This window comes from Podarcis cretensis, assembly GCF_951804945.1.
Source record: "Podarcis cretensis genome assembly, chromosome: 12".
NCBI classification, from domain to species: domain Eukaryota; kingdom Metazoa; phylum Chordata; class Lepidosauria; order Squamata; family Lacertidae; genus Podarcis; species Podarcis cretensis.
Genome location: NC_137181.1, coordinates 59165218 through 59182538, shown reverse-complemented (window position 1 = coordinate 59182538; position 17321 = coordinate 59165218). Strand labels below are relative to the sequence as shown.

The following is a 17321-nucleotide window of genomic DNA, read 5'->3' as shown; positions in this document are numbered from 1 at the left end:
GATGCTAAATATGACTAATAGGCTCCCTTTTAAACTGGGTTTGCAAACCTATTGGAACCCCTGATTAAGAGAGGCCAACCTGATTAACAGAATCCATCGTCTGCAGTGTTGCACGTTGCAAGAAATACATTATGGTTAAGGCAGGCAAAGAAAAGCTAGAGAGGGAATGAGAGAGAAAGTGTGCATCCCTGAAGGTGCTTGCTGATTTGCAAACTGAGGTGCTTAAATGTTCCATTGTACCTTTGGAAAGGTTTTGTGGTGCAGCAAAAGGGCAAGATTTACTCCTGGAATGCCTGGGGTTTATCTGTCTGTGGGTTCACTGAAGCAAAACAATCCTACTGCCTTAGCAGTGAAACTTATAATAGGTAGCTACCAACTATTACCTATATATTTTGTTGACATTTATTCTATGAGTTGTCATTCTATAAATACTAAATTAAAAAGTACCAAACACTGTAAAATATCACGATAGAAACTGGGACTGGCGTGTCCCCTTCCTGGAAGCCCCCCCCCCTTTCAGTTTTTGGATTAGGTTGGAATTCTTTCTTGGTAAAAATATCCCATGGTGTCAAAAGCTTTTCACAAGTGATTGCTATGAAAGGGGATGAATTTTTGGGGGGGCGGGGGTAGATTGTCATAGTCTACAATTGTTGCATGCATGTACACCCAGTCATTTGATTGATGGATTTGTAATCCAAACAAAATTGCAAGTGTGGCAGTTTACACTAAGTTAACAAAAAATACTAGTGAAAGCATGTATTGGGGGGGGGAGCCTTTATTCAAAATCAAACACTGCTTTATTATGGATGGAAAGGTATGTCAACATAGAAGGGAAGGGCGGGGGGCGGGTTTCCAGTGTCTTCTTTTCAACTATAAAATCCAGAAGAACTACTATAATCCATAAAAACCCAAATCCACAAAGCAGTTTCAGTCCTTTGCTAAAAGGCTTGATATATACATTTAATCATCTCTAATAATCTCTCTCACAGTGTGGAAATAAAGGAAGAAAAGCACAAGTAATACTTTGAAGAATAATGCTAGTTGTTTAGATGGCAGATTGCTTCTCCATGGCTATTAGTTACAGCTGTGTAATTACATATATACTGCAGGGAAAAAATGAATTTGTTTTAAAACAAGTCGTCTTCTGTGAGCAGAATTAATTGATATTAACAATCCTAACTATATGCCCAAGAACATACACAATATTTTACCAGCAGTTATTTTGGATCAGTCTCTTATTAGCAAAATTGTAATTTCAGAAGAAATTGGCCTGAAGGCTAGCAATAAATCTGTGTTGCATTCTTCCTTGGGCTTGAAAAGCGGAGGACCCTGTATTTACAGTTGGAGTAGTAGGAGTGGAGAGAAGACTTCCAGGAACTGTGATTTATTTTTCCATTGAGGTTATTTGCATCTGTTATTATTTGGATTGTACTCGGTTGCGCAGTAAAATGCATTTGAATGGTCTGAATTAAACTAGCTCAAATGCTTTTCCCTTTTCTTTTTGAGGACACCCCCATGCACTCATTGCTGAAAATTCAACACTCCATGCAGAATATAATAGCATTCAGAACTGGCTTGGAAATAAGGCCTATGAATTGCTGTGCCTTTTCTTAACCTTACAACACAAGCCTAACTAATCATGTTTACTTCAGAAATAAGTCCTGTTGGGTTCAGTGGGACTTGATCCATAGTTGAGGGCTGCAGACTCTTCTTAGGTCTGCAGACCAAAGCGAATGTGTAATGTGGCTTTCATGTTACGCTTAACATTGTCCTCCAGCTTGGGTGTGACTTGTTAGGTTCTATTCATCTCTGAGACATTCAGACATTCTATCTAACAGTAAAGCTTTTGTTGGGATGTACCCTTTCAGAGTGAAGGTGGGAGATAACATTTTTTAATATTGCCCCATTGAAAAAACTCCTTTCTAGAAAGCAAATTAGCATCTCAAGGAGAAGTGTTCAGCCTTTTATCTCACATGCTGTTCTTCTATGTGCAGGGAAGTTTTATTTGGAACAGAGGATGTTCAGATTGCGTTTCCTTACAGTGATGCATTCCAGGAAAAGCCTTTAACATTTTATTCTGCTGAATGTATGCATTGGCCTAAAAGATCTTCTATCTTTGTTTGAAAGTTAATTATTTCCCCTCGTAAAAATCACAATAAACACACATCAGAAGTAAAAGGGAAAGGAGGGTTGTACCTAATTCTCGTCCTACTCAGAGCAGACCAGTTGGACTTAATGGGCCTGGCTAACTTAAGACTCATTAATTTCAGTGGTCTTCTCTGAGTAAGAGTAAAGGTAAAGGACCCCTGGACAGTTAAGTCCAATCAAAGGCGACTAAGGGGTGTGACGCTCATCTCGCTTCAGACCGAGGGAGCCGGTGTTTGTCCACAGACAGCTTTCCGGGTCATGTGGCCGGCATGACTAAACTGCTTCTGGCACAACGGAACACTGTGACAGAAGCCAGAGCACACGGAAATGCAATTTACCTTCCTGCTGCGGTGGTACCTTTTTATCTACTGACACTGGCATGCTTTAGAACTGCTAGATTGGCAGGAGTTGGGACAGAGCAACGGGAGCACACACCGTTGTGGGGATTCCAACTGCCAGCCTTCTGATCAGCAAGCCCAAGAGGCTCAGTGGTTTAGACCACAACACCACCCACATCCCGCTTCTCTGAGCATTGGATATAACCCCAGCAAGACTTTTTGCATCTTCTGTCAAGGTCAAAATACCATTTTCTGTCTACTTACTACTACTTCTGCAGTAAGTAGACAGCCTCTGATTCTGAACTGCTCTCTGCCACAGCCTCTTCCTGCTCACTAAACCCTGTCTCCTCTTCTGCTTCCGACACCTCCTCCTCCCAGTCTGCTCTCTTCACCCTCTGACCACTCGTTGTCATTCCACCCCCCATTCCCTGGCTCTGAGTCTTCTTCCCTTGGGATTCCCTAGCTGGTGCCGCTCCCCATTCCTTGACATCCAGCCAGTCCATGACACCAAACCACTCCTGGTTAGCATTTGAAACCCTTCTCTGATTCTTGCGCTGAGAAAGGGGAAATAAAAGTGGCAGGTGGGAGAAATTCTATGTAGAGAACGGAGCTGGAGTTTTTTGGAGGGAGGACTTGGCATTTTGTCTTGTGTTCAGTGATAGAGCAGGAGGTTAGGCAAACAAGGCTTGATTGGTAGTTGTGCTACGAAATTCTTTGTGTCGGCTACGTACCATTTTTTGGTCATTCTCCCAAGTTAATTGTTACTTAGCCAGCTTCTTTCTCTCTTTCTTCTTTGAATGGATGGTAAGCATTATTGTCAGTGAAACCGGGTGAAGAAATAAATAAAGCCTTAGCATTTCTGGGGATTCAGAAGAGGACAAGAGTAAAAGAAAAGAAAAATGGAACAAGGGGTTTTCTTAATAGATGTTCCCATTGAGAAAGATAAATGGTATCTTAGCAAGTTACTTTAATTACTTGAGGACAGAAATTATTTATCCCATTTAACTCTGGAGCAAAATTACATACACAAGAGAGTCAAGAAGCCCTTCAGAATAAAGGGTTAGCTTGGCAATGGAATTGCTGTCAGATGCTGTAGTGTACTTTAGGACAAGCAGCCACTGCTATAATTATGCTATCATATCCTATCATTAAAGATTCCGTTGAAAAAAGGTTTATAAATTACTCCTCTTTCAGATAAACCACCCCATATTAAGGCATCAACGATATGGTGCAGAATTAAATTAGAATCTCATAAAATGAAATATGTTCCGTATTAGCTGTTTGACACTTAATTTGCCTCCAAATGAGTAGAGGAAATCACAAATTAACCTGCCTTTGTTTTTCCAGCCATAGCTTATTAGGTGTTAGAACAACTGCAATTACAGCCAGATAATAACCCCCTCCCCAACCTTATGAATATGTACTGAAATGTGTCACTTTGAGTTAATGAAACCTGTTTGTTAGGACTTGTTTAGATTTCTTAGTATTCCTATTGTACATCTTCAATTTACAGCTTAGCATGAATAAACGTAAAACTTAAACTGTTTTTCAGTAGCAGCATTTAAAGAGCATTAGAATTTGTGTGTGTCTTGCCTTCTAAAAACAAGACACATTTCTGTTTTGGGATGAGTACTATTAAAACAGCTTGGTTTATTTAAAACATTTATATCCTGCCTTCCTGTGGGCTCATGGCAATCTGCAATAATAAATAATTTCACAACATCTGTAGCAGCTCTAAAAACAACAGCTATAAAACAAAATAAATTTAAAGGACAATTATATTAGTAGCACAAATAAACTAACTTACTCTACAACAGTAATATGCACCAGCTGAACCTTTGCAGCCCCAACATCCTGCAAAAGAAGTAAGTTTGGAATGATCCAGTTCTACCATGGGTGCAATGCCAATGTCTAGAAGTTTCTTACAGGACTCTACAGAGAACTGTTAACCACTTCCTTCTGTGCAATGCAGTTCTGTGTTTGCAAACATGCAGAAGTCCCACTATGCTTATTGGAGCTTACTCTCAAGTAAGTGAGTGCAGAATTGCAACTTTTGTATGTGTGCAGTACTGCACATGCAGGAAGCAAACAGATTGTTTTCTTGGTTATAGTTATGTTTTAATATTTATTTTATTAAATTTATATTCCACATTTCTTTGATCATGGAAGAAATAATGCAGAAACTATGGGTTAGATTTAATTAGATTAAATGTAACGGGGTGGAAGAAAGCAAAAAGAAGATAGTGTATTTTTCAATTCTAATTTCATTGGCCTTAACAGTTAACTCCTTCAGCTATTTTATTTCCCAGTTTAGCCCTGTGTAAATTACAGTCTTCTTCTGTTGTTATAAATAACAGCTACTTACCACTGGCTGGTTGCATGTACATAAAATATTTGAATGCCTTAAATACAAGTAATGCTCAGAGCTTAATATTTAAAATAGTTTTAGTTGCTTAGAAGTAAATCATGTCGTTTGCATTTGGCATTAGACATTTTTGATAAAATAGCTTTCAATAAAATGAATACATTTAAAACGAAACACCTGTAGCATCTCCAGGGAATTTCATTTGTTACAACCTTGCTGTCCACAATGAAATGGCTGTAGGCAACCTCAAATACATGGCTACCTGTGAGCAGCAGGACTGAATATTGGGTTTGCAATGAATATGTAGACATTCCACGCAGAGAGATGTAACCATGACAGTCATAAACCAGCCATGTGATTCGCACTACCTTGATCATATAATGCATCTTTAAAATGAACACTGTATTGAGCAGAATATAGAACAATGGGTCATGGAGCGCAATGTTAGCAAGCAGTGAATTGGGACTGCTATGCCATCTGTCTAATAAACAAACCCTATTTGTGGGCTGGTTTCAGTTTGTTATTTATAAATATTTGTAATTCCACCATGATTGTCTATTATATACATTTTTGTTTCTTTGGCAAAAGAAATTGGGGCTGTATAATAGAATTCATAGTACACGCAAGTCCTGCTACCCAAATGCTCGTTTATGAAAATTCACTTATCCAAATACAAGGAATTTGTGCCCAAACCTTGCTTATATACATCACAGATTCAGAAATTCAAACAGACAGCACTGTGTGTAGTACAGAAAACATGGTGGGAGGGAAGAGGGGAAGATCCGACAAATAAAAGAGCATTTTTCCTTCCTTGTTTTTGTGCTCGCTCCGGCAGTCCATATGCTAAAATTGGAACGATACAGAGAAGATTAGCATGGCCCCTGCTTCTTTTGCAGGGTTTTGAAGGGTTTCCATCACTTGGGGGGGGGGTGTCAGCATTCTGTGCTTGGAAAAAACATTAAAACTTTCCCCATAGGAATCAGTGGAAATTGTTGACTCATTATGCAAAAGCTTGTCTAACAAACGATTTCCTGAGAACGCCTTGTGTTCGGATAGCGAGACCTGCATGTACAGAAAAGTTCTTCCACTGTTAAATTCCAGAGGTCTAGGATAGGATCTATGTGCTTTTGGTATACTTTATTAGCATACAGTACAACACACTGTTATACTATATCCATTACAAAATGTATTTCTACATACTTAAAATAAGAATCACTTTTATTTTGCATAACATTTGCTTCACAGGTCTCTCAGTTCAGTTGTGCTGTTCTGCATTGTCCATGCAGGGATTAACTCAGAAAGTGCGGTATCAAAAAGTGAATGCCTGTGATGGAAAGGCGTCTGCCAGCAGAATGGTGTAAGAGGAAATTCTCAGCAAACCCAGAGGGGGCAGATAGTTCATAGGGTTTAAGTGGACTGTAGATTTTGTTTCTAAGATATATTGAGTCAGATTCCGACTAAACATCATTTCTGACAGTAAGAGCTGCCTTGGGAAGTGATGGATTCTCCTTCCTTGGAGGTTTCTAAGCAGAGATTGGATGGCCATCTGTTAGGGATGCTTTAGTTGTGAATGCTCCATTGCAGGGGGTTGGACTGGATGACCCTGGGGGTCCCTCCCAACTCTACAACTCTATGATTCTGTGAAGGCAAAAGAGGCAAACAGGCCCTTCTTACCTTGGACGTTCCATGGCTACATGGGGCCATTGGTATGATACATGGAATGAAATCCTGTTTCTGATACTGATGCCTCCAGAAGAAGTACAGTAGTACTAAACAAAGAAAATACTAGCATGGAACCCTTGGTAAGAGAAAGAAAATGGTTCTTAGAAAGTGCTAGGCATTATGTGTTGAGTGTAGCTTAGAAGATGTTTTTGCTGGATCAGATGTACATCACTTTGCATCTTACTCTAGGGCTGGAAAGTCAGCTGGAAATAGTTTTTTCCAGTAACTGGCCTCTTACAAGCCAGGAAAGAGGAAGCCTGGAGTCTAGACCAGAGCTGTGGTCTCCTGCTTTAGGTATGGAGTGATATTGCATCATTTATAAAACTCAATGGGAGTTTTGTATAGATTTAGTGACCTTTTTGGCACTGTATGTGGATCCTTCTATCTGGAATTCATCAATCTTCATTTGGAAATATATCTGCAAAACTGGTCAAAAATTAGTTTGTGTTCCTGAGACTCAATTAGGGGGTCTGTGAAAAACTTGCAAGTAACCCAGTATAGCATGGTGCATGCTTCCCCTGAAGGTGGGATTTCAGCTTCCTCGGATAGAGCAAATACGGGCAGCTGATATGTACGGCAAGGGATTCCCTTAAGGGCAGAATACATTGGACCTGAGGCCAGATCAGCCTTCCTTCAAGTCAGGCCAGCAGGTACAAGACTGTTTCATTTTGTAGAGAAGGCAGTGAGTTCCATGCCTTAGTGGGGCTTTCAAGACAGCTCTTCCTCCACTGTTTGCCTGCCTGAGTTGTCTGCATCAAGTCTCTGAGATACATCTGACTTCAGCTGCACAGCATGCCAGATGAAATCCAGGCACAGGCTTAGAGAAAAAAGGTCTGTGTGGGTGGAGCGTTAGGCCCCTTTTAGAATTTGAAATTTGCAGCTGAACCACTTCTTCATTCCCCCCCGCAAAAAAAAAAGTAGCTTAATTTTTATAGAGTGCTTAATTTGGAAAAGCCCAGAGCAGTTCACAAATCAAAATGTCAAAGACGTAACAAATCAAAATAAAGCCATAAAATCCTCTTCAACCTTAAATAGCCCACTGACTTTCACAGTTACACAAAAAATCCCAAATATAATATAATAGGCAGCTATTAATACCCCTCCCCAAAAATGAAATGCATACATACTGAAGTATTTTATTTAAAATATTTCTTAACCGCCCTTCTTCAAAAGATTTGAGGGCCATGTAGAAAGTACTGAAGAATGTATATCAAATTGTTCTCAGGGCAGAGAACAGTACCACCAATAAAAGAGAGCAGATAAAGCAATGATTACCATAATCTTAAAAAACAAAATGGTGGACTTCGCTGATAAACTACGAAAATAACAATTCTTAAATCTCCGAGAAACAGCCAGGTCTTAAACTGGCACTAAAGAGAAACCACCGTTGGCGCCAGGCAGACATCAAAGGGAGTTAAACAATTGGTGCTACCACAGAGATGACCCCCATAATGTATAGCTCCCATAGGTGGGGTATGGAGCCTAATTGCCCTTTCAGTGTAGTCCTCGTGATTATATAAAGTTTGAAATGTGGAGGGATGATTAGTACGCTTGTTGGATAAAATACCGTAATGTTGAACTGAGTGTGCTTCAGTATTTATGTTGTATATAAAATTCAGGACATCATTGACCTATCTGTGGCAAAGAATGAACAAGTGGGATATTTTTTTGCTTCTGGAGTTTCTTGAACAAAGTTCCTGTACTTTTCTTTGTGCTGTAGTCAGCATTATTAGGCAGTGAGCAGATACTGACTGAGGTATTCAAATTCAGTGAACTGGAAGGAAGGCAGCTCTATAGAGGCTTCTGTCAAACCTGTTGCACTGGCCTGTTGCACAGCCTTTTTTTTAAAAAAAGTATAATACTGTACTTCCATTCTTGTTAAGTCTTGCTTCAAAGATGACTAAAATTTACAGTCTTGGTTTTTATTGTTTTTAAAGAGAACTAAAATTTACAAGCTTAAGGTTGTTGTTGTTGTTGTTTTTTAATTGTTCAAGACTAATATCAAAATGTCCATGTTGCACAGCAATGGTCTGTGTGAGGATAAAGATAAATCATACCTTTGTGAAAGTGACACTAATGTACATATATCGTCTGTGAAACGAAAGTAATGTCTTCCTCAACCATCCTTCAACATAGTGCTTATCCATTTTGATTAGTGCACGTCACCCTCACACTAAGAAAAGACAAAACTCTCCCAAATTCAAACTAGAGGCGCCAGGAAACTTCACTGGAGTCAGGCATGGAAATGAGCATCAGGAACTTGGTAATGCTCACCTCAGAGGAGAGGCCAGCATTGAAAATCCACAAATTCTTCCCCAACTAGATTAACTGGAGCTGGAGAAGACCTCCCTGCTGGGAAAACTGGAGCTGGAGGCCAAACCCCACCTTCCTAGCAGGGTCAGTTAGCCCAGTGGCATGGTCTCTCCCCACCACTGTCTCAGCTTTGGTAGGGGTCGCTCTTCATATCAGCCCTCCAGCAAACCATGGCTCTGGGGGAACTGGGAGGAGAGGCAAACATTTCTTCTCATGGGGCTCCCTGTGGGCCATTGGCATTGGCTTTCTCCCCAATTGTTTCAGGGGCAGCTCCTCACAAGCGCCTCCTAGCAAAACTGGTGATGCTTTGAAGCTGCTCCTTACTGGTCACCCTCTTGCCTTAGACTTTAGCCCCCACACCCATTTTCCTAGAGTCAATTGGCCTTTAGCACAGGGTGATCAAATGAGTAGGCTCATGACACTAACATGGACTGACTGTATGATGCAGAGCAGGACATCCTAATCAGGGCTGGATTTCGATGAAGAGCGGCCCTAGACTGCTCCACTTGCGAGGCCCCCCCATCCCCCACCCTCACGACTAGAAGAAAATGGAAGTGTGTTATAAACAAATCTGAGTGAAGCCAAGGATGATGACGGGTATTAAATTTTTTTGCAATTCACTATTTTCTCCTCTGAAGGACATAAGATGTTATTGTTAAATACCATGGTGATTTTAAAAAATGCATGAATGTTAAAATTAACACTCAAAAACTTTTGCAATAACTGAACTTTGTAAACCTTTTGTGGAATAAGCATTACTTTTTAGGAAAATGAAATTGTAATGTACTTTTTAAAAAACCTTGAGTTTACAAATTATATTGCCTGAGAGGTGTAAACAATATGATCATGATTACCTGACAGTGTGGCACTTTCAGAATCTACTTTATGTTCTCATCAAACAGTCAGATTTAAAATACATATTAAGAAGTAAGCTACAACCATCAAATAAAGTAAGACTACAAATGTTTTTTTAGAGCCTTCCTCATAGCAGAAATTACCCAAAACTTCGTCAAAATTTGTTTGTCTAAGTTTGTCACTTTCAAAAGGCAATTGGCGCAATTGGGCCAAATTGGAGCCAGCGGGTCGCTCCTAAGAGGCCCCCACACCAAGGCAAGATGGGTTTTATTTATAGCTCTTAAGATTTTGCAGAATCTGGCTGACCTAGGGCCCCACAAAAAATCTTCAAGTTGGGCCCCAGCGTTTCAAATTGGGTCCCACTGGCTGGCCCTGAGCCTCGTAGTTGCTGGGCCTGAGTTGCCCTGCCCTCGCATGGTCTTGGGTTTGCAATTTGGGGAGAGGGGAGACTGCCCGCTGGGGGTGCGTGGGCTGGGGAGGCCCCCTAGATTTAGAGCCCCTAGGCTGCAGCCTACTTAGCCTATACAGAAACCCGGCCCTGATCCCAATGCTTAAACAGAAAGGTGATGGGTGGAGTCACCAGTGACTTTAAAACACATTTGACATACATTTTGTGTCTGCATAACAACGTTTAATAGGGATCCTGCTGATAGTCAACACAGTTGCTAATCTGTAGCATGGTATAGTGCATGTTAGTTTTGAATTTCCAGGGCAGAAATGAATTTCCAGGGCAGAAAAGCATGCAGGATAATTAACATTACCAGCCATTATTAAGGACAATTACGAACCTGTAAATGATATTTTTAAACCACAGCATTATTCACACTTTCAGAATCTTAGCAGCAAACATACGGTCAGTGATACATTTACTGTTTTGAGAAGTGAATTTGCCTTAAAAATTTACAGCCACCCTCTCTCATTTATTTTCCTTTAATTTACAAGCTCACGTTACAGCATGTAAAATCGTAATTAAAACAGAAGTCCCAGAGGGTTGTTGCTTAATATTGCGAACATGACTTATTTTAGGTGTTTGAAATGGAATGGATTTTTTTTCCTTTTAATGATTGAAAATATGTTAGAATCACAAAGCAGACATTGAGAACATGGAGGGTAATCTGAGAGCCTTTGTAGGCAGCTAGCCAGGATAAAGAACTCCTTCATAGCTGCCAAGAGTACATAGGGCAAGCCAGAGAGGTTGAAACCTGTTGAAATAATAACCACTCTGGCATTTTCAAAGGATAGCTACTGCTGCTTCCTAATTATCAATGATACAGAGGGAGGAGAGGATTTAGTAATGCACTTAAGGGGGCAATGCAGTGGAGATAATATCCAAATCTTTTAAAGAAACACAAAATACAAATGGATCAAAGCAGATCTACTTGTTGGGGAGCTGATATACTGCTGTTTGTGGGCTGACGCCAAAAGTCTTTGCTTTGACAATTGTTGGTTAACATTTCCTGCCAGTCAAAAGTATCACCTGAGGAACTGTTACTAAGCTGGCTTCAGTGTTTTATTATTTTCTTTTAGCTCAATCTGTCCATATCGTCTTATGTAAAGCATCCTACACAAACACCAAGAGGGGCAAAATCTGAAATTAAGTGTCATCAGAATTTTGCCTGAGAGAATTAGGATTGAGTCTAAAGTTTGTATAGCACATGCATGCATACCCTTTTTTGCCTTTGTGATACGTGGTCAGGACCAGCTAGATCCTTCACTCGTCTGCTGGTGTCATTTTTACATGATATATGAAGGATAGAAAAAAGAAAAACCAGAAGTAATTATCAAGACTTGACTTCAGCTTGCTTATATTATAACAATGGCTCACTGTTGGGTTATCTGTGCTCCATCTGGCTCTTGTGCACCCAAACACACACACACACACACACACACACACACACACAAGCTTTAAACAAAAATACCTTGAGGAATTTTTGTGGCTCTTTTTTGACCTAGGACATCATTTTGCTGGTGTCTTTGCTCACAGAGAGGTTCTCGTTTGATGGGGGTTTTGTCACAGGCACCCTCTGAAGTTTCAGTGTACTCAAGCACTGGAAAAGCCCTTATTGCAGAGGCTTTGTTTTCTTTGTTGGACTGTTTATTTTGTTTTCTTCCCACGCGGTTCCCTAGCCTCACTCTGGCAACTGCTTTTCCGCATGAATTGCATTCCTCGGGGGCCGCAAGTCTCCTAATTCTTCCAGTCGATTTGGTTGCTGCCTGCATGATTATGCCTCAACTCCAACTCTCTATTGGTCTGTGCCAAGGAAGCGAACGGCTTGTTAAGTGTCTTGCACATGAAGACCTAAGTACATTTTTAAACCTCATTAGTGCACAGGGCTCTACTTTACTCCATTTTAATAGCATGTGAATTTCTTGAACCACCATTTGCTTTAGGAATGGGTTGTAGACTGATTTTACTTATTTCCCTCCGACCTAGAGAGACTTTAGATCAGTTAACTTAAGAAAGGGTCTCTGCAAACCCATTATTGTAAAGGGATTCACCAGGCTAGTAGCTCCACCAACTCTTACGCTCCCCCCCCCCCCCCCGCTCAGCCACTTGAAAACAGCAGTTACAGGGGCAGGCTACTCCATATTCCTGCCTCCTCCAGGAGCAAAGTGCCACGACGCCGTTCATCAGCAAGAATGTGTTCTGCATAGACGTGGATTGAGATAAATTAATGTTAGGAAGAATTGCAACGATACACTGAGAAAGTTCATTGAAGTTAAAGAAAAGGGAGTGAATAGCAACTTCACCCACTTACATGGTGCATTTAAGGACACGACTGAAATGGATGTTAAATTTGCTTTCTGAAACAGTGACCTTCATCTGAGGATCACAGAGCAGTTTAGTCCCACCCTTTCAGAACTCCATCACTGTCTTCATTTTTGGTCATTCTAGAATGATAAATCTTGTGTATTGGCTTTTATACTTCTAGAAGATTCACAACATCAACAGGCTTGAATTTCTGGGTCACCTGGGCAATTAGGTGTGAGCGTGCATGGACACAGTGAAGCAAAGTTGACATAATGTGATTATTGTTGTAAATATATTTTAGACATGGAGATAAATAGATTAAAAAGGCTTCTGTAGCAGTTCATTTAAACTGAAGTCCCTGATTGTTGATTCCTAGAATAAAGTAATTGAGAGGACTGTGCTTTGCATCTTAACATTCTGATATAATGTCATGGGTGCATTTGTTCGTGTGTGGTTTTTTTTTTGGGGGGGGGGGTTAGGGGCACCAAACATGGTGGAAGTGAAACCTGATGACAACTCACATATAAGGTCATAGACAATTTAAATGGAGAACATTGGGGAAAATTGGAAAGCTTTGAATAACTCTTGTTCAGCCTTGGATATAAACTGCTTAGAAGCCACCTTGGCATTAAGCGATATAGAATAGAAGAGAAGAGAAGCAAATACCTTTGCAAACTGATGCGCCGTTTTGCCAGTTAGAATGAAAAATTTGCATTTGGGATGCTACAGTTATTCAGGTCTCTGTCATACATCTTAGAAAGAGGTGTTTTCTTTTGATCATGAGCATGAAGCACAATTAAGTCAGTTGCAGATAACAATAACACACACACACGATGCTTAGATGAGCCCATTGCAAAAACAAACAAACATGTATGTCTGCAGATTAGTACCCCAGACACCGGCAGGTGGGGAAGCGGGATATATACACCAGAAAGAACAAGCGTGCAGATTCCCTAAGCAAACAAGGGGGAGAAGAGGAAGTAGTTTCATGCCACTTGCAAGGGTGTATTTGTGCAGAGGCAGAGCACAGCCACTCTTGAGGGTGAGACTTTATGATTAATGGTGTTTATTCTTGACAGAAGCCTCCTTTATTTATCTCCAATACAGTTTAGTGATTTTATCAGTCACCTGAATGAAAAATATTCAGTCATACCAATATTGCAGTGTAAATTGAGTAGAGTCACTTTTTATTATATCTTTCAGCCTTATCATCTGCACAGTAATTTTCTAGCAAGGGGTTTTGATATAGAAAGGGAGGATTTAGCTGTAGTTGACAGAAAGCCTCTTCAATTTCCCCTAAAAGTTCAGGCTGCTCTTAGAAATGTATGTATTAAAAAAAAAAGCCTCAACTCTTATCCAAGCAATTTCAGGATTTGAAAGAATAAAGAAGATAAAATGCAGAGACCTGGATATGTGAAATGCTGTTAATTTGGAAGCTTCTAATGGTTGTGAAGTCAACGGTGAAAGGTTCCTTAGCATTTAAATATGTGGCTTAGTGTAGCTGTGTGTGTGTGTGTTTGCATGGCTACATAGTTCTGCTTTCTTCTAATCAATCAGCATCCAAGCAGACCCTATCGCCATCCAGGGTGTGATTTCAGAGCAGAGGACTCTAATGACCACATGCAGCTCATCAGTTGCTCAGATAGTGGCCAGGGCGTCTTCCAAAACTGGTTGGGGTGAATTTTTTTTCTTTCTCTCAGTGCATCAATGAAACAAGAGGGCATCTTTAACAAATGCATATTACGTTAGCATAGTTAGGAGCATTAAGTGAGAGAAGGTTAGAGACATTTCTTTGACCCTCCCTTTTTGCGGGTGGTGTTATATGGATATCTGCACACTAATGTAGTCTTGACAGGCTGCTTAAATCCAGCAAGAGATGTCAGCAGGAGAAAACAACGAACACACATATTTCAGAAAAACGCATCGCACATATGCACTAATTTCAACATATATTCTGTCATATAAGGTGCCGTTCTTGAACTGGTTAACAAAGAAGCTTTTCAACCCTGATATTGTTGTGATTGAGTCATGGTGAATTGAATAAATAGTGCAAAGTTTAGCCCACTGGAGGGGGCAAGAGTGAATTATGTCAGTTCTTTTGAGCTCACTGCAGAAGACATTTGAGCCTTTGACACCATATAATTTGCGGCTGAGTGATTGGAAAGAATTAATAGATATGAATTACTCAGAATCATTTACATATGTGAGCATTTACATATATCATCACCTATCCAGACATCATATAGCGTTAGGCCTATTAACTTTCAGTATCAGTAATGTGTCCTATGCCTTCACATCGTAGGTTGGAAATCAAAAGAGGTATAAAGTGTGAGAGTAATTGGGGGGGGGGTGGGGTTTCAAAACGAGGTTTGATCATTCATATAAAGACTTTTATCTTGAAATGATACGCCAAAATTTCGGTGCTTTCAAGTCACAATGATTTTATTATAAGAGTTGAGTCAGGGCAATTCATATGTTTGTGTTTTGGTTGGATGATGCCCCTCTCATAGTTGCTGCCTTACAGTTTGGCTTCTTTAACCCTTTTGCCAGGACATCATAAACTGATAGAATTACATCTGCTTCACACATACCTCTTCCGGTGTGATTGGCCCATTTCAGTGGCTGCTCCTATACAAATCTATCCAAAGAGTTTTTCAGTATAATTCTTCCTAGTAGCTGTTTACATAATGCTCAAGTGACAGCTGGCCCCTTAAGAAGTTCTTGCATGTTGCATAGACACAATGCCAGGATAAATCTTCATGTGCGGAAGTCTTCACAAGTAGCTGGCTTGATAGGGCAGCATCCAGCGATACAGGGACACAAAAGTTTTTATTAAATTTATATACTGCTCTTCTTCCAAGGATCACAGGGCAGTTTACTGTATAAAATCAGGAAAAAGACATAGTGTCAGGGACTCAGCGGGAGCGCAGGGACGAGAGGAGATGGAGAGCGAGGGGGAGCAATCCGAGGGCAGCGTAGGAGAATATGACAGCAGCCCGATAGAGATTCCATGAGCCTCTCCAGCGAATCGGAAGATTCACAGAAGGGGGCGCCGATGGGCAGGGCAAGGGGGGACCCAAGGGGGACACCCCAGAAGCAAGGGGCCAGCGGGGACTCCCAGAGCAGCAGTTGGAAATCAGGACCAGCTTCCCCACCAGAGCGTAGTGGGGGGGAGGAGTCCCAGGTATCAGAGCCCACATATGCACCACCAGCGAGAGAAGATGAGTCAGGGTTGGCCACGCCTCCATCGGAGAGCGAGGGAACGGTCAAGAGGAAAGTTGCAGGCTGGGCGCGCGCGCCAAGTTCAAATGTACAGGCGAGCGGCACAGAAGGTAGCCCGGATAGGGAACCAGGTCCTAAAGCCCGCCGGAAGGAGGGGGAAGAATCATCAGGGTCAGCGTCAGAGGAGTCCAGAAAGGATGAAACCCTAGCGGGCAGGAGGGCCCAGAGGAGAAAGGAACTTAGGAAGAGGTGGAGCAAAGCGAGAGTGTTAAACTGGTGTGGAAGGGGCGGAGACTCAGACGGGACTTTGCCGGTCTAAGGTCGAGACGTAGAGCTGCGCGCTGCGGCTTTAAAATGGAAACTGAACCTCAATAAAGACTTTTGTACATAACTACAGCCTAGCGTTGGTCCTCTGTGAGCTGGGACCTGGAGGCAGCTCTGACACATAGCATAATAACAAACGTAACAATAACTACCACCCTGCACCAGTTCAAAAGGCCATATATTGTTTAATTAGCCAAAGGCCTGGGAGAAGAGGAATGTTTTCGCTTTGCACCTAAAGAGACGGAATGAAGGTGCCAGGCAAGCCTCCTTGGGGAGATCATTCCCTCACAGAATAGGCCCATTCTCATGTTGCCACCTTCCCGACCTCTCTTGGAGGGGACACACAAAGAAGAGCCTCAAATGAAGAGTGCAGGGTCCAGGTCGGCTCATATGGAAAGAGGCAGTCCTTGAGGTATTACAGTCCTGAACCATTTAAGGCCTTATAGGTCAAAACCAGTACTTTGAATTGGGCCCAGAAACTAATTAGCAGCCAGGCCAGGATCGGCGTTATCTGCTCAGACCTTCTTGCCCCAGTGAAGCAATCTGGCCGCTGAATTCTGCACCGTCTTCAGAAGCAGCCCCATGTATAAAGCGATGCAGTAACCTACAGTTTTAGTTAGTGCTTGTATCTTGGTTCACTTCCTGTCTTGACTTGGCTCAATTATTTGAATTATTTCTTCAGCAAAATCATTTTAATGATGCATCTTTATTTACAAACGGTGGTCCCAATCGCCTAGACTGATCTGCAGGGTGGGTTGAGTCTGTCAGAGAGCTAGGGTGTTAAAATGGATTCTCTTCCTCTGCATAGCCTTACTCTGTTGAAAGGAGTTTTTGATAGGAAATTATAGAGCTTTGCTTCCCATTAAGAGGAAGAGTTAGCTTTTAACCACAGAGGGGGACAGCAGGACCTGAGCCCCATGTTTCATCAAGGGAGGAAAGAATTGATATCTTCTCTAGTTTGGCTTCAATGATGGTATGGTAGATATTCTCCTGCTAAGTTGTTGATGAAGAGACTTGGGCATTATTGGTCTTCACTCCCATGTGTGAGGTTATGGAGCCTAGCTGAGGTTAATGGACTGAGAATGTTGGAGGAGGAACATAGAGCAAGGCTTAGTCAGGCATTTGCCCGGGAATGCATGGAAGGAGATGCAAGACTCTTCTTCTTACCATCCTCTTGGCTGCAGTCTCACATCTTTGTATGCTAATCTGAAGGCCTGGAAAGGGATTCTTTGTGTTTTCTGCTGAATGCACTTAGAATCCTCCCTGTGGTTGGGAGACACAG

The 17321-nt window shown here is 41.4% G+C and overlaps 1 protein-coding gene across 5 annotated transcripts in view; it reads left to right on the top strand.

The window, feature by feature from the left end:
• GLI3 (GLI family zinc finger 3) overlaps positions 1 to 17321 on the top strand; it is a 260995-nt gene that overhangs the window by 143453 nt on the left and 100221 nt on the right. The window lies entirely within an intron of this gene.